This window comes from Gorilla gorilla, chromosome 11 (assembly GCF_029281585.2).
Source record: "Gorilla gorilla gorilla isolate KB3781 chromosome 11, NHGRI_mGorGor1-v2.1_pri, whole genome shotgun sequence".
In the NCBI taxonomy this organism is placed as follows: Eukaryota; Metazoa; Chordata; class Mammalia; order Primates; family Hominidae; genus Gorilla; species Gorilla gorilla.
The window spans coordinates 137,365,853-137,384,425 of NC_073235.2; the positions used below are offsets into that span (position 1 = coordinate 137,365,853).

At 43.7% G+C, this 18,573-nt stretch overlaps 1 long non-coding RNA gene across 1 annotated transcript in view; it reads left to right on the top strand.

Annotated features, from left to right (window-relative positions):
• Positions 1-16,961: 16,961 nt before the first annotated feature.
• The window catches only part of LOC129532108 (uncharacterized), a 35,021-nt gene continuing 33,409 nt past the window's right edge, over positions 16,962-18,573 (top strand). The window contains exon 1 of the long non-coding RNA XR_008677723.2: positions 16,962-17,062. This is a non-coding gene — a long non-coding RNA (uncharacterized lncRNA). The remainder of the gene's footprint in view (positions 17,063-18,573) is intronic.

Consider the following 18,573-nt stretch of genomic DNA (forward strand, 5'->3'; position numbering starts at 1 on the left):
TGGGACTACAGGTGTTCACTGCCACCTGTAGTGGGCTAATTTTTTAATTATTATTTTTTGTAGAGACAAGGTCTCACTACGTTGCCAGGCTGGTCTCAAACTCCTGAGCAATCTTTCTGCCTTGGCCTCCCAAAGTGCTGGAATTTCAGGCGTGAGCCACCATGCCTGGCCTATTTCTTTATCTTTTCATTTCTTTCTTTGTCTTTTTATTTTATAAAGTTTTACTTCAGTTTGTTTATTTTTACCCAGTCTGCTCTTTAAGCTTCTGGTCTTAGCATTTTATTTTGTTTCTATCTATCTGTCTGAAGTGGTTTGTTTTCTCAATTAGTTCACAATGTTTTAATTTTATCTTTATCTTACTGTTTTGACTCTTTGATTGTAGCCTTCTCATCTTTAACATGAATTTGTTTTACTTTTGCATTTGGTTTCGTTTTTCTATTCACCTCTGTTTTTCCTAAAGTTTTGTCTGTTTTCATTGTAGCTTCCCATCATTCCCTCCATTGCTTTAATGATCTCTTTACCATTTATTTTATCCTGTTATTATTTAATTGTTGTATAGAGATTTAGTTCTTCATTTTAGGAATTCTAGCCATGGAAGGCTGGTGTCAGAGTGACAGATGAGGGAAAGCTGTCATAAGGCCCTGAACACGTCACACCCACTTTATTAGGAAGCCAAGCGACAGTGAAATGAATGTGCACTTGCCATGTGTACCCGGGATCTCAGAAACGGGTCCCACGGTAATGAATGAGCAACATTTATTCTCATGGTAGCCCATTCCCCCCAACCCCCAAAAAGGAGAATCTAAAAAGCTTGTTTTTAGAATTCTTGGTGTTCTGACAATGTATACTACTGAAATTCAGGAGGAAAAACCTAGGCACATTAGGATCTCATATCCAATTGTATCATGGGTTGTCCGGAAGAAGACACCAATAAACAAATCTTCCTTTTAATCTATTCATAATATGATTTAGGTTGTTATCTGAACAGAAGGGGGCAGAAATAGGAGAAGATAGGAGAAGTTATTTTGATAAATGGGCAATGGCTTACTTATGAAATCCTGAGCATAGGTATCCTTCTCCAAGTCGTATTTGGTGTGGGACAGTCCACTTTCCTGCTATGGAAGACACCGTGGGGTCAATAAAACCACTGGTGATCCTGCAGGCTGAGCAGGTCTCACCTCTTTACTTTAGCTCAGGATTCTAAAGAAGTCTTGGCCAAAGGAGAATACTCCGCTTCACCAGGGAGCAAAACCATTTCCACCGTTGTCCCTTGATCAACAAACCTTAGACAGAATCCAATAGTACCATTTTGCAATGCTGTATTTTAATTCCTGAAAGAGGTAAAAGTCATCAGAAATCTTGCAAATGAGCCCCGATGTTGCTGAAATCAGCATTTTCCAATCTGTATACACAGGTATTTATAATTGTCCAGTGTTTCACTGTATGTCGGCAGAGGCTGATAGTGATTAAGATGGTAGGAAAAAATGTCATAACCATAAAGCTGGAGAAAATTGAAGTGCAATGTGCTCTTCAGACAGCAAATGGAAAAATAAATGGGTCAAGTTCTCATTTTGGCAATTCAGGGGGAAATTTTTTGAAGTAATGAAGGGAACTAGAATTAGATAGGATGAGAAATTGGCTCATGAATTGAAAGGCATCGTCTGTATCCTAAGTAATAAGAAATTCCAGATGTCGGTTAGAGTATTCACATTGCCCTGATGACATCTCAATAGTCTTCAAATGTTTATTGCAAGGGAATGTAAAAATTTTATAGGCAAAACATATTAGCTAACAAAGCACTGGATTATAACAAAAAGGAAAACAGCTTTCATTAAGTCTATAGAATGCATCTAGCACTTCTCCACTCATTTAAGGTGATTGTGTGATTTCATCCTCTCAAGAACTCTGTTGCTGCAAACAATGAATATGAGGCTAAACACTTAAGCTTCTTGTTCAAGCTCACACAGCTGGGAAATGGCACACCTGGGTCCTCAAGCAAGGAACCCTGAACACAGATGCTTTTCCATTTGATCCCACCCTTCCCAAGATTCTGAGCTAGGTTCAGCCACAGGCCGGCAGTGTGACCTCCACTCTACTCTGGGTTACCGCACACCTGCAGTGAGCTACACATTGCTAGAAGTAGGATTGGAAGCTGGATAGGCTGTTCCTGCCTCATGGTATTTACCACCTGATAGGGCCTCCAGCAATCAGCAGTTCACCATATCCATTAAAAAAAACATCAGTGAAGTCATTTAATTTCTTAGCTATCCAATTTCTTCATCTGCAGAGTGAGAAATGTTTAACCTTTCAGTGATTCAGAACTAAGAGCACGCAAAAAAGTCACCTACAAAGGTTTTGAAAAATTGAGTTATCAAGGCCCTACCCCAAACCGGCTTTTGAGTTGAGGCCTAAAACATGTAATTTGGAAACTTCCTTAGACGATTCAATTCAAACCTGTATTGTAAGAACCAATAGAAATGCTGACTCCAAATTCCTTTCTAGGACTCAGGTGCTAGTTTTATCTTTAGAAGATCTTTAAATATCTCTCCGTTATCCAGCATTTATACTTGAACACTGGCAGAAAAAATGCCTACTGACATTGGACTACCAGGTATTGGAGTGACTTCTGAAAAAGAAAAGGGTTCGCCATCTTCACACGGGGTTACAAGTTGAAACTTTCCCCTTAGCAGAATACGCAGCTAACAAGAGCCTTTCGGCTGGGCACGGTGGTTCACGCCTGTAACCCCAGCACTTTGGGAGTCTGAGGCAGGCGGATCACGAGGTCAGGAGTTCAAGACCAGCCTGACCAATGAGGTGAACCCTTGTCTCTACTAAAAATACAAAAATTAGCCAGTCATGGTGGCATGCGCCTGTAATCCCAGCTGCTCAGGAGGCTGAGGCAGGAGAATCGCTTGAATTCAGGAGGCAGAGGTTGCAGTGAGCTGAGATCACACCACTGTACTCCAGCCTGGGTGACAGAGCGAGACGCCATCTCAAAAAAAAAAAAAAAAAAAACGAAAACAAAAACCAAAAACAAAAAACCTTTCATGTCAAGCAAGGAAATGAAGAAATTCCTGATGCAAGGTCCCTCCACCAAAGAAATTCAAGTTCCAAACATGCTGCTGGGGAATGGGCTTCTGCCTAGTAGAAAAATCTAGTATTTGGCACAGGATGATGGGAAGAAAGGGAAAGCAAGATTAAGAATTTACAGATATCATTGGGCAGGAAGTGAACTTCAGACCATGCAATCTGGAGTATGAGCAAAACTGAACTGGTTTTTGGAGGGGCAGAGAAGCTACCAAAATCATCCAGATCACATGTATGCAAAACACATCATTTTAGAAAATGTTTGCAAAAGGAGAGAACTTCAAGCCAAAATTACTCTTCCTGAGTTTTCCACAAGTAGCCACAGACTTTGTAATAAGGAAGGAAATTGAACACAATGAACACAGAATTCCATCTACACACAAAAATTCATGGAAAATCACTTCAAAGTAAGGGGAAATGCAATGATGGTAAATTACAATTCAAATTACTACCAGATCAATGTTATTTTTCCTATTAGATTTTATTTTTCCTTCTCTGCTTCTGTAAGCTGAGGCTGTGAGAACAGGGGCTGCCTTGCTTCGATACTTAAGCCAAAGTTGGCCCATGAGATTGTAGAAAGGTTAACCAGCTCTGCAGCAAGAAAAACATAGGAAGGCTATGAATTAATCTATTCACTGTCTTCCTCCCTCATTCGTTCCCACATAGCCCCCATTATCTTCCATGAACCTAAACAGCCAGTGCTGTGTCACTACTGGTGGACCTCCCAAGAGCTTCCTCTGTCCCTAAAAGTGGGGTGCCAATTCATACCCAGGAAGAGCAACCACAGCTTCCACCCTCTCCCTACACAAAAATTATAGCCATTCCAGGGATACTGCTAAGCATGGACTAGCAAGACCCAAACTGGGGGACACGGTGTACCAGAAAACCTGGGAGCACACCTTGGACCCAGTCCAAGAGGTGCAGAGGCAATATCCCAATGGAAGCCACCAAGAGGCAAACCAGGAAAACAGGAGCTAACATCAGGAATCTGCCAGGCAGAGCAACCAACAGGGGGCAGTGACTCCAAATTGACTATAGGAGGTGCTGGCCTGATTCCGGGAGACAGCAGGACCCTCAACCTCTCGGGTGTATATGCTTCCAAGAAGATGAATGTGTGTGTCTCTATGGGCACCACTGGGCCTCCAGTGCATTCCATATGGGACCCTACCTCTTTCTGGCACCTGTAGTCAAGCTGCCCTTTCCTATGGGGACCTAAGGGTAAGCCTCATATCAGGCCCTTCTGAAAAGTCCCCAGTACCCATGCTGGAACTTCACCATTATACTTCCCTTTGAATCTGTGCTATTTTGCAAAGTAGAAAATACCTCTCCTTTGCCATGAGTTGGGCTATGTCTTAACTCCCTTGTAAGATGATAAAATCCTTGAAGGAAATTGCTTTTGTCTTACTCATCTTTTTCTTAATCACCATCCCCACTATGTATTGAATGCACACAATTGCCTTAAGTGGAATCCAGGGACTTTCCCTCGGTCGCTGAAAGTGTGGTTCCAACAAGCAGCAAAACACCCTCAACTCAGACTCCAGCTCCTTAGGGCCTAGAAGGATTCCAGGTAAAATATTGCCTTGCTTTTTAAGTCGGGCAGTAGAGAAGATCCAGGCTCCACACTCACATAGGAGGTGCCACCCTTCCCTAGAGCATCGATTTTTTGCTCATGCTTTACATAGACATCATTTTTATTATTAAACAGATATAAATACATTATAGAAAACAAAATTCTACATATTTCTTATACAAAACATGAGTCCTCACATGACTGTCAATATCTCAATGTACCCTGCTCTGCCATTGAGACAACTCACTGCAATATGTAATCCTCAACATAGAAGCGTGAACAGAAAAGTGACCTTGTTTTACCATTGCCAGACCTAGGCTTTACATGATGCTGCTTAAATGAGACACACGGCTACCCCTGGGCTTAGCAAACCAGAAGCCCAGAGGGGAATCTCTCGGAAGAATAAATACATGAATCTATATGAAAGCCTTCCTAATCCACGGTGCTCAGTCACAGGAAGGCTTCAGTAGGTGTCACTGCAATGGCGTGGTCACCTCTTTGCTACATGGAGTGGGCTGCTGCCAGGCTGGGCTCAGCTCCATCCCCCTGGGGTCTCCCTTTTTGACATCTTGTGTTTGGTCTTTGCAGGGAACTGATTCCCTTGCTCTTTGTCGCAAGCTGCAAAGGCAGCACTCAGCTCTGAGATGAAGGCAGGATAGGCAGCAGGACCTCCCCGGTAGTGAGCAGATGGATTAGGACTAGTTTTGCAAAGGTGAGGGGGGAAGGTTGCCATGGGATCCTAGCTCCGAAGAATGGCAAGCAGATGCGGGGGATGCGGGGGTTGGGGGAGGCAGTGGGAATCCTATCCAACTCAGTGTGCTTTCCAATTAGGAGCCCTTCAAGTTAAGGCCTCCTTCAGGTCACCTTCAGCCACTTCTTGAAGGTTAAACAAGTTTTGCTTCTAGTGTACATTATGCAAAGTGGGTAACAATTACTTGTTACTTATTAACATCATATATTTTATGGTCAGACTTGACCCTGCCAAGCCCCCAACAGACCTGCCACTGGGAGAGGAGTCCCCGGCAGGCAGGGCCCAGTCACCCCCAGCTCAGCTCCAGACTCTCTGCCACAGGCTGCTACATACTGAATTTTCTTATAAGATTCTCTTTAAAAGGAGATTCCACCACTAAGATGTTGAAAGCACGGGTTTGACATGATGAAGCCTGCATTCAGAATCCACACACCTGTGTTGTCTCTGCCCTAACTCCACGAGCTCACATCAGCTTGGCCTTTCAGGTTGCATGGCCTTCCCTCTATGTCCCTTGTCTGGGGACCTGAGAAACCTCAGGTGAAAACTTGGCAGAGGCTGGTGCTTCTGATGGTATCTTGAAGGTTAAGTGCAAATCCTGAAGCATCAGTTTCCTTCCTGCCCCTTGCAGAGCACTGATAACCAAACTCACATTAGAAAGATGCAGAGGCCTGGTCCCCGGTATGGGCTCACTGCCTATCAGGCTCTACCCCTGCCTCCCAGCACAAACAGTGAAGCTCTGTGGAAGACTGGTGACATCATTCTTATCAAAAAACTTGAGGGCTGAAGACTTTGGGAAACTGAACAGCCTTTCACTCCTGCCCTGCCCAAGCCCAACCTGCCCATCTGATGTGCATGGCCCAGTTCCCTGAAAGTCAGCAGTCAGGACTGCAGCAAGGAAAGTGAAGTGGGCGATGGGCTCCCCTAACCCCAGTTGGGTCTTTGAGCTCTGAAACCCTTGAACCTGAGAGATTGTCACTAGGTAGGGTTTTGGTTTGGAGAAGAAAAAAACAATGGCTGCTGCATTCACCATCTGAAATTGGTGTCGATGGATGCTCTACCGTCTCTGAAATGAGAATTGTGTTCTTGTCATCAATGCAGTGGGCACCCAGCTGATTTTTTTAGGAACTAGGTATTTATAAAGAAGCAAGACTGATCACCAGACATGTAACTAGGAGCCTCAGAGAATCAATGGTTTTAATTATTGGAAATATTATATTTGGGTCCTATAGGATATGACCTGGAGGATCCATGAAGATCCCTTTGGTTACAACAAACAGAAATTTCAGGTCATACTAGTTGGAGCAAAAGGGGGCGCTCATGAAAAGGAAATTGAGTTTTCTCATATAATGAGATAAAGATGGGCATCAGGAACACCTGTAACTAGGCAAGAGCCTGACCATAGGAGCTCTGCTTCCCCTCCAATCTCCACTGTGCTCTGAGTATCAGCTCCCTTCCCTCTCCGCAAGGTGAGTGTCCTCAGCAGGCCCTGGGACTCATACGTCCTGGCTTCCACCACCAAAGAGCAATGGGCTCTTTTCCATGTGCATTTCAAAACATTCCTGGAGAAAAAAACTCACGTGGCCAGGCTTGGGACAGGATATCCCTGGCCCAGACAATCAAGGCCAAGCACAAAGGCCTTATTCACAAGGGGAGAGCCACCCCTAGGGAAGGGTATGGGGTCTTGGCCGACCACACGAGAGAGTCTCAGCCCTTAGGCCTGACCTCTATGTGCTAAAGCAGAGACTGGCAAACCACAGCTGAATCTGGTTGACTGCTTGTTTTTGTAAATGAAATTTTATTGGCACACAGCCACACCCAGCTGCCTTCCTACAATGGCAGAGTTGAGTAGCCATGACAGAAACCCTATGGCCAGCAGAGCCTAAACATTTACTATCTGACCCTTCAGAGGAAAAGTTTGCTAACCGTGTGCTAAAGGGTAAGACATTTTAGGAGAGAGCCCAACAGTGGTCCCCAGGTCTGGAACCAGCTCATAAGGAAACAGCCATCCTCCTGTCTCAGGATTCATGCTGTTTAGATGCATTCTAATAAGTAATAAAATGGAAATGTTGTGACTTGGGGTTGAACTTTGTGGACTTGGAGCCAGTGCTGTGATTTTCTTGTGTATTCTGGATCTTTGGATCTTCAGGGAAGTGAGATGTGGGAAAGATTTGGTATTGAAATAACTTAGCTTTTGAGGCTCTCAAGGAAATATGCCAGTTCCAGTGATGTCATAAGAAACATGGAGGTTACAGAGTGAAATGCATTTACATGTATTTGATGACTTTTTACGGGGGATAATGGGATAGGTTTTATAGAATAGTAGCAAGTCTGCATCCTTTTTACTGAGCAGAATTGTACCACATAACTTGTGCTACCATGTGCTGGGGGTTACCCTGTGTGACTCTCCCTGGAAGGTCTGTGAGATACTGTGAGGGTACTGGAACAGAGGGGACTCTTTTCCTCCTCCTGCATAGATGTTCATCAGGCAGTCATACTGGCAGGCATGGCCAGCTTGAAAGCTTTCTTCAGAACCGTCAAGAGGCATTCACTGATCCCTTATGGATGTGAGGTGTGTTGGTAAGGACTGGAGATGCTGCCCCATGAAGGAGTGGATAGATCTCTCCTGAAACATTATTCAGCTCCACACCTAAGCACTGCAGGGAAAGCAACAGTCCTGCTTGATCCAGCCCCCAGGTATGAAGTCCACTGGCCTCTCAGAGAGAAATAACCAGGAGGAAGGGATGGTTGGCTTGAGCCTCTCTCTCCCCTCTTCTCTCTGTCAGCACCCTACCCCCACTACACAGTTGGCACATGGAGAGGTAGGTGAAATGAACAAACCCATCTGCCAGATCATAGCCCCAAGGTCAGCAAGTTAAAGGTCAAGCAGAGAGTATGGAGCCTCTCTCCTTAAGAGGCTTTCCTTTGAGTAGATTGGCTGCATTCCCAGACTCTCTCTCTACTGGGCTGTTCTAAGCTCCCTTTGTCTTCTCCTCACGTGGCTGAGGTTAGAGGTTCATATGAGAACTTTCCTGGCCTTTGAGTGTCCTGAGACAGACACCCAGGACCAACTTTGTGTTGGCCTCAGGGTGAAATTGCCTCTATGACTTCATCTTTAGGATCAAAATTGGTTCATCATGTGCTCCAACCTTCTGAGCTGCAGAGACTACACTGGAACTTAGTGCATGGGGCTGGAGCTTCAACAGTGATGTGATGTTCCCCTGAAATTGTTCTCTGGGCATGTACCTCTCTTGGAGACCTTAAGGGGAGGAAAGACAAAGTAAGGTTGAAGTTTGGGTCTTTCTGGGTCCACTGGCCCAATATTATCTCGTAATCTCATCTCTGTCCCCACAAATACCAATCTAGATCCCTTATCTCAGAGGACAATGCTCTGTCCAAGCCCAGAGTGGAAAAATGCTGAGCCCATCTCACTGTCAACTTTCTAAGCAGGAGGAGGGGAGAGCTGTCCTGGGAAGACTGCTCTAAAGCTGTACCAGGCACCGCCTTTTGGAAGCTCTAAGATTTTGTCATAAAAAGCAATATGGAAGAGAGGATTTCATTAAGACAAAAAGACAAAGCCAAAATATATTCCAAGCTCACTTTCAAAAAAAAAAAAAAAAAAAAAAAACCGTAAGACTCCTTTTGAGAAGCTTTATAGGAGCTTTTCATGTCATTGAGCTCATCTAATCTAGATACTAAATTGCTTTCTGTTCACTCATCATTCTTAGCATTCCTCATGAGGACAAACATAAAATAAAACAAAACAAAGCAAAACCAACAGCTAAACATGGCTAGGAAGCCAGTCAAACAGTCACACCACATGAGGCAGCATTCATGCCCCCACACATCAGGGAGGATGCACTGAGAATCATTGCTCAGTTGTTCCCTGGGAGATACAGATACCAGTGGGCTGGGGGAGATCCCTGAACACCGGTGAGACCTTGACTCCAGCCGGTGCCCAGGCTCTTGACATCCTCACGAGAAGGAATTCAAAGATGAGTCAGAAAATAGTGCAAGTATGGAGATTTATCACAAAGGGAAAAGTACATACTCTAAAAAGGGAGGTGTGGGTGTACTTCAGAGTTAAGTAAATGGAGTTTGGGGCTGCTACCTTTATGGGTTTCTTTAATCAAGGGGTGGAATATTCATGAAAGTTCTTGGAAAAAGGTGAAGATTTCTTGAAACTGTGGTGCCATCCATTTTTTACACCAAATATGGGTGTTCTCAGAACCATCATGGTGCTGGTGGGTGTGTGGTTAGTATGTTAACGAGCACATAATGAGGTCCTAGGAGAAATCTCGGTCAAATCCAGTGCCATGTTGGTTCCAGTCATTCTCATCCAGCTTGGTCCACACCCTGGTTTTTCAGGGTCTTATCAGCCCATGGGCTGTAATCATGTGAAACTCCTGCCTGAAATGTTTTATTCTCTTGTGACCAACCTATACTATTCCTGTCTCAAAACAATGACCTCAGAATAACACCTGAGTTATTAGGATAGACTATGACCCACCCTGAGGTCTCAGGGTGATCTAGTATGAACATCAGAGTCCTCCTGGATGAGTTAGTGGATGTTGGGACAATTTTAAAGAAGAAAGCAGCACAATCCTTTCTTTGCACAGCCTCCCAGCACTGACCACTTATTGTTTCAGCACAGGGCCAGGTTGCAGGCGAACCCTCTCATTATTTATATTTCCTCTACAATAAAGAGTGCCAGCAACCTGAGATTCCATTCATTAATCTAAGCAGGTAAAAGCCAGCAGGCCTGCAGCTGGAAATGGTTTCAGGAAAATGAAGCAGAGATTGCCTTCCTTCAATATCTTATGGTAGGATGATCACCGAGCCTCTGTCAGTCCTCAAAACAGGGACAAATGACACCTATTACTTCCCTGATAAAGTTTTGATGTGTGTACTCATGGGTAAAAAGCTAGCTAAATGACTAGGAAGACCATCTTCCAGTCCCCAAATAAAATAAGACTAAATAACAGAGAAGTTCAATCTCCTTCAGGGAGATTGGCAAAAAGGATGGAGTTGTCAAAACGAAGAGGGGCCACTGCTTTTTCTATTGCCATCATTTTAGTGCCTCTGCACCTTCTAAACTTGTATTTGCTCACCACCGAGGTTGAAGTTGGGATAAAAGTCGGGGGGAAGGGAAGGCAAACATTTTCTTGAGTAAGAGATCATTGTTTCCATAGCTGTTTGCTATGTTTTCTTCCTGAGCCAAACACCACACACCTGTCTCCTAAAGAAAAGACAGAGCCTGTTTAACCAGCAGCATAAGCAGGTGTTCTCTCGCTGTTCTAAATGGACTGCTTATTCTTGCAAGCAGAAACATGCTGCTCTAAACAAATGCCATCCAGTTGCTTCTAAATCTGTATGTCTGAAACACCTAGGGGGGCTTGCTATAAATATAAATTCCCAGACTGTACCTCCCATGATTCTAATCCAGTTGGTCTGGGCAGGGGCCTAGGAATCTGAATGTCGAGTAGGCACTTCTGCTCCTCCCTGGGAGTGCTGGGAGCTAGGCATAGCAGTTATTCTGCATTCCCATACCTCACGTTAGCATTTTAGAGCGGAAAAAAGGAACGTGGGGATCATCTAACTCAGCCTCTTTGTTTTACACAGAAATAACGTTGAATCTGAAAGAAAGAACCTGATTCGACCAGTCAGGGCTGAGACTGGTGGAAAATCTCTGGTCCAGGCTGCCTGCCTCTTGCTGAATTGAGAACTTTGGGATATGTTTCTGTAAAGGGCTAGAAGCAAATAACCTTGGGGGCAGGGGAGGCTTATTAGGAGTCATCTATAGAAAGAAGCCTTTGTTCGGAAAAGATGGCTTTGAAAAAGCAAATGTTAGTGTAAGATACTACATTAGAGGAAGGGCCCGGGAAAATCCGGCCTGGGGCACAGGGGCACAAGAACCGGTCTTTGTTCGGCCATCTGCAGTCTGCATCTGAGTGCCCAGGGAAGAGGCAGGAACTCAAATGGCTAATAGCTTTTGAACTCCAAATAAAAGGCAAACAAAGCCATTCTTAAACAAAAAGACTGTAGTCTTGAAACAATTCTTAAAGAGAAAGGCCCTGTTGATGTGTATTCCTCCCAAATGGAACTTAATTAGGCCACACATGCTCATGCACTTTGGAGACACCAGAAAACCCAATCCTTTCTGTATTCCTAGATCCAGGAGGAGCATGGGTAGCTTACAGCTGCCTCGGTAGCACTATATGGATTGTCAGAGATATTGTGTAGATAATTATGGAGTTACCTCTGATAACATGTATGCCCATAACGGAACCACTTCCGGGTACCCTGCGCACACCCTTCGCCCCGATTCTTATTGAACCTCAGGACCCACAGCAGAACAGATGTTGCTGAGAACCCTGGCCATGGGCCTGTCAGGCAGGGATGTGCACATTGTGGGTGTGCTTAGTGTGGATAATGGGGATTCCTGGCAAATTTTAGACCTGGGTAACAGCGAATATAATTATTTCTAAAATTCTGGGTGTTTTGATTTTCATTCCCTTAAATCTTGCATCATGAAATGGGGGCCCTCTGAAGAATTCTCAACAAAAGGAAAATAGGAAGAAGCAGGGCCTCCCTGGGCACTTGCCCCACAGTTTGAGTGATTTGTAGACCAACTGTGATGCATTGAGCTCATCACTTTATTCATTTAGAAATGCCTGCAGTGCATGTATCCATGGGTTTCTAACCACACAGCCCATTAAGCAGAGCTGACAAAATTGAGGCCCTGTGATATTCTTGCAGGTACTGATAGAGCTGGGGCAAGGACCCAGGAGACCTCCCACACAGCATCCTTTCTACACCAAGACACAGCCTTGATGACTCATCCTCTGTTGACATGAATTTCCAAATTATTAGCTCTTTCCTGAGTAATCAGTGACATCTCATCTTTCCTGGGTTTGCATGGAGTCTTCTGGAAGATTTGGGATCAGTCTCTACAGCAGCTGCATCTTAATGTGATCCCCCCATGAGTCAAGCCTTGTGTGACCCTTCCCCTTGAGTGGAACCTGAGACTTGATTCTAGCCAATGGAGTATGTCAGAGGTGATGGGATGCCCCTCACTAAAGGTAATGTTATATGTAAGGTGATAGAAAGTGACCCTCCTGATTGTGTTATGCTGTAGGACAGGGGTCCCCAACCATGGGGCCATGGACCAGTACCCGTTAGGAACCAGGTTGCACAGCAGCAGGTGAGTGGCGGGTGAGCGACTGAAGCTTCATCTGTATTCACAGCCGCTCCTCATTGCTCACTTACCACCTGAGCTCCACCACCTGTCAGATTAGCAGCAGCATTAGATTCTCACAGGAGCACAAAACCCATTGGGAACTGCGCATGTGAGGGATCTAGGTTGTGTGCTCCTTATGAGAATCTAATGCCTGATGATCTGTCACTGTCTCCCATCACCCCCAGATGGGACTATCTAGTTGTAGGAAAACAAGCTTAAGGCTCCCACTGATTCTGCATTATGGTGAGTTGCAGAATTATTTCATTATATATTACAATGTAATAATAATAGAACATGCACAATTAATGTAATGTGCTTGAATCATCCTGAGACTGCCCCCCACCCCACCCCTGGTCCATGGAAAAATTGTCTTCCATGAAATCAGTCCCTGGTTGCTGCTGTAGGAGATGCTCTCACAGCTGACTGGAGTGAGATTACTTGAAGACATAAGCTGCCATCCTGCAAGAACACCACATGGCAAGGAATGGCAGACAGCCTTTAGGTGCTGAGAACAGCTGCAGCTACAGCCAGCTAGAAAACAGGACTCAGTGTAGAGCCACAAGGGACTGAATTCTGCCAACAACCACACGAGCTTGGAAGAGGCATGCAGCTTGGCCGATATCTGACCACAACCTTGTAAGAACCTGAGGTCCCAACTAAGCCATGCCCAGTCTGCTGACCCACAGAAGTCGCAAGAGGATAAATGCACAGTTGATTCTCATTGTACACCATAGTTATGTTCTCTGAAGTCACCATGAACACCGAATTAGCAAATACCATTGCTGCTATGGGGAATGCAGGGTTAGGTTCCTATGAGTCCCTGGTCACAACATTTTTTGGTCACTCAATCAATACGTAACCTTGTTTTATGTGTGTTTCTATTGACAGGCACCTGATTTAATATATATTGTTGATTCATAACATTGAACAACTCATGGCCAACAACGCCACAACTCATGCCTGTGTGAAGCCTCTCTAACACACGGATTTCCTCCAGGAAGCACATCACAGCCTTCTCATGCTTGGGAACACCAGACGGCTCTTCTGTGCTGTGCTTGGGACCATCTTAAACAGTGAAATCACCATCAAAAACACAAATTGGTGACAAACCATGGCACTAAATAGACTGTGAAAAGGACAATTGTTTACAGCGTGCGAGCTGGAGCAAGAAGGCAGAGCGTTGCTTTGTTCAACTCAGTGGGATGTGTGCCTTGGGTGACTCAAATGTTTCAAAGCTCTGTGCACATCCACCAGTGAGCATGAAAGGCACCTCGGGTATCAATTTTGGGGTTACTAATCAATTTCAGCAGTGGGAGAATTCACAAATACGGAATCTGTAAATGATGAGGATGGGCTGTTTTGTTGTTTTCAGCTGCTGAGTTTGTGATCACTTGTTAGGCAGCCATCGCCAACTAACTCAGTCTCTCACTGCCGTCACTCTGCCTGCCGGCGAACCCCAGCCAAGCTCCCTCTCAGAAATAAAATTCTGTTTCCGGTGAACATGCTGTTTCACACTCTGACTTTCTTTGCCTTCGTCTTCCTTTGAACGTGACTCCTGTTCTGCACGTATGAGGATGTTAAACAAATACTGTTCTTCTGACACAACCTTTCTGTTACTTGAGTGTTTTATAGTACATTCCTAGAACTCCTATGTATTAGAAAAGCACAAGGAGGTGGAAGGCTTTGCTGCACTTCATAAAGATTTGGTCTCTGTAGCAGACACAACTCATTCCCTCAGCCTGGCTTAAACATGAGGTCAAATCTCCTTTATTCCTCATTTTAAATCATCACATGTTTTAAGCTCTTTTCTTATCCCGCAAGATCATTTTTCTTGCTTTTACAAGAATCCCACTTCCTTTCCCTGATGGATCAAAGAATTCCAGAGCTCACTCACCATGACTCACCCATGCCCCAGCCAAGTTCACAGGGCTGAGAGAAAACCAGGAGAGTCGCTCTGTCCTCTGGCCAGCCCAGGCCTTGGCTGCATTGCTGTGGTCATTGCCCTGCTGCACCATTTCTCAACCCCAGGGTCACCGGCCACCAGCTCCTTTCCTTTGCTCTCTTCTATACCACTACAGAAAATTGGTTGAATATCTCCATGTGACTGAAGCAGGGACTGTCCCCTCTCACATCTGTCCCTCAGTGCAGGCACCCTCGCCCTTTGGACACAATCCTGAATATCAGACCAGCCAGATGTGTCCCACATTCATTGGCAGAATTGAAGCTGAAAGACCCCAGATCCTGCTCTGTACAGCCTGGGCTTAGCGCTGTCTCCAGTAACTGAGCTGAGTAGGTTGACACCTGTGCATAAAGCCATTGCTTCTCCCAAGGCTTGCACAGAAGATTTAGTGGGCAGGTTGCTAGCACCTTCTACTCTCCACTCAACATTGTCTCAGAGACCATCATCTAACCCTCCACATTAGTGCACCCCTCACCCTCCGAGTATGGAATCTGCCCCTCCCTCAATCAGTCCTCAAAACCAGACTGCCCTCAAGACAGGGTAAAAAACCCTCCCGGTTGCATGTAGAGATCCTCCTCCTTTTACAACGGGGTTATGTCCTAACAAACCCATTGTAAGTTGAGAATATCATAAGTTGAAAATGCACTCAGTACGCCTCGCCTACCCAACGTTATAGCTTAGCCTAGCCTAGTTTAAACATGCCTTAGCCAACAGTTGGGCAAAATCATCTCACACAAAGCCTATCTTATAATCAAGTGTTGAATATCTCATGATATTTATTGACTTCTGTACTAAAAGTCAAAAACAGAATGGTTGTATGGGTAGCATTGCAAAGTTGAAAAATCACAAGTCAAACTATGGTAAGTTGGGACCCTCTGTGTTAAAAAATACTATCACAAAGGAGCTCAGAGTAGGACACAAACATCCTTATGTTGAACTGCACCACTGCAGCACAGAACTTAGATAAATGAAGAGAAAGAACAACATTACGTTTATGACATAGGAAGAAAAATCTGATTGTCCACACACAATTAGCAATGTTTCCCCATCCCAGGGGTTCAGAGTGATTTGCCTATTTCCCCATGTTGCTAGGTTAATAATCATCATCTGCTTCAATGCAGCAACACAGGAGGAGAATTAATGAACCATTTCACAGCAAGCACTCACCGCGTCTCAGCATAGGCTTACACAGTAGCCTCAAAAATAAATTACGCAGACCTGCTTTATGCTTGCAGAGTGGAGAGAAGAGCTAACAAAGCCATAATTTTCCCTTCTTTTAAGCCTCTGCACAAAATATATAGTTTTCCACTTTGGTTGATTCCCCTAGGATTTTGTATTGGTGGTGATTGATTTTCTTCTTTTATCATTATCAATTGATGCTGTGTTCTCAGATCACTGAACATTAGAGATGTTACAATCTCATTTATAGAAAGCTATAAAAAGTTAAATTTGGAGAATGAGGAACAATACATTAAAAGCATTCTGAAGCATACTAGCACTTTGGCCTATAAAATGAAGATAATTGTAATAATTTATCACATAATTCTGCTTAAGATTTAATTATGTTGTGACTTTGAGATTTCTTCTTTCAGAATTTATAACTGCAATGAATCTTAAAACAATAAAGGAGTTGGAGAAGAATAAGGGAGAAGAAAATCCTTGATGTAAAAAAGATACAAGCACAGGATTCTTCAAAGAAAAAAGAAGAATGAGACAAATCTATGTGCCAATGATTACTCTCAACTCAGCCGTTAGCTCATTTGCATTATTTTAATATACATCACCTGGTCATAATATTCCATTTGGCTTCAAAATTCTTCCTCCCTCCATGGCAGAAGTGATTGGACATTATTCTCATGTGACTTCTTTATCCTAGATTTCTCCTTAACAGCTACATTCCAAACTAATATTAAGAACCGTCACATGATACCATTTACAAATCATAGGAAACATGCATGGAATTCAAAAGGGATAAAGTAGCATTCTCCAAAATATTTTATGGGCATTCTTATTTGTGCTTCACCTATTCTGAAAAGAGTTTGAGGCTTCTCACGACTATATATGTATTAAAGTAGAATTTTTAAAAGTAAGAGAAGAAAACCGTGGGAACAATGGAAAACGAGGATAGGAAAAGTAAGATGAGGTCAGTGCACCTGTATTATTCACCTAGTACTGCAAAAGTGCTGCATAATGGACAATGACAAAATCTCCGTGGCTGACAACTGCAGCATTCCCTTTGCACTCATAAGCCTGTGAGTCACCTGGGGGCCTCTCTCACTGCAGACCCTGCTGGCTCTGCTCCACGAGTCTCTCACCCTCCTGGGACCAGAAAGGCCAGTTGGGGCATGTTCTTTTCATAGTGAAGGCAGACCACAGGCTGGCAAATGGAAATGCATGATGCTTCCTAAGGCCTAGGCTCAGACCTGGCAACTGTCAATTCCACTTTCCTCATCTTATGTAAGTAGAAACTCTAAAGCAAATCTGCACAAGGAATGGGATTCTGGGAAATGTAGTTCCCAGCCTTAGATGCCTATAGTGATGGTGGTAAAGGTGAGGGTGATGGTGTGATGGTGACGGGTAGTAGTGGTGATGATGGTGGTAACAGTGGTGGTAATGATGGTGATGATGGTGACAGTGGTAGTGACAGTGGTGGTTATGGTGGTGATGGTGGTGATGCTGTTGGTGGTGATGGTTGTGGTGGTGGTGGGTGATAATGGTGGTTATGGTGGTGGTGGTGGTGGGTGGTGATGGTGGTAGTGACAGTGGTGGTTTTGGTGGTGATGGTGGTGGTGATGGTGGTGGTAATGGTAGTGATGTGATGGTGATGGTGATGGTGGTGGTGATGGTGGTGGTTATGGTGGTAATGGTGGTGGTTATGGTGATGATGGTACCAGTAGCAGTGATGTGATGGTGGTGGAGGTGCAGTGGTGGTGGTAACAAGCTGAAAATAGATAATTAAGCGCAGTATGAAAATGTTCAGTTCCTGAGCACCTTTCTAGACATAAGCTTGAAACAACTTCTATACTTTCTAGAATTCAATTCAAAGGGAAACATGATCACAGAGGCTGTAAGATTCACTTAGGGATGGGTCATTTATAATTCATTGGGGAGCAGGTTCTTTTTGTGTGAAGTTTTATCTTCATCAATTTCAATCATTTCTGTTTTTTATCTGATGATTCCACTGTTTTCTCTGTTTTCTTTTTCTGTCACCCTTATGTCTCATCATATCTCTCATTGTTTTCATCTTTTTATGTTTGGGAAAAATTTTCCTGACTCCACCTTTATTTTTTAATCTCAAATAGTTGTTCTTTTCCATTTCTTTCTTTTTCAGAATATTTTGTTCTTGGTTTATGTACTAAAAATTTTACATCTCTCTATTAATTGGAATATTATTCTTAGATATTTTCTGTATCCCAAATTACCATATTTTTTCAGTTTATATTTTTTTCTGTTTCTTTGTTCAGGTCTTTCTTGTTTGAGCTAGAAATCAAAAGGCATCTGAGACAAATGTCAATCAATTTAGAGGTTTACTTTGCGAAAGTTGAGGATGCACCCAGGAAAAAAAACAGAAGTTACAGTAGGATCTGTGGCCTGTGCTTTATCCGAAGAGAGTTTCATGAACATCAATATTTAAAGGCAAAAGAGCAGACAGGAGTGAAAGGAGGAAAGAAAAAAAAGAAAGGAGGGCAGGCAATGAGGCAAGCAGTTACATTCTTGTGAGGCTCTGATTAGTGCTCACTGCATCGACATTTTACATAAAAAGAGAGGAGTGGGGGGAAAGTCAATAATGCATTCCTCTCGAGCTCAGTAAATCTACATTTTACATAAGATAAAGTTAGCATGTGAAATTACAGCTCTCTGGGAACAAAGAAAGGCAGGTTTTGTTTGTTTGTTTGTTTCTGTTATATGTATTTTGTTTTGTTTTGTTTTTTGTGAATCAGTTCACAGGCTGAACTTTTTGCCTCTGG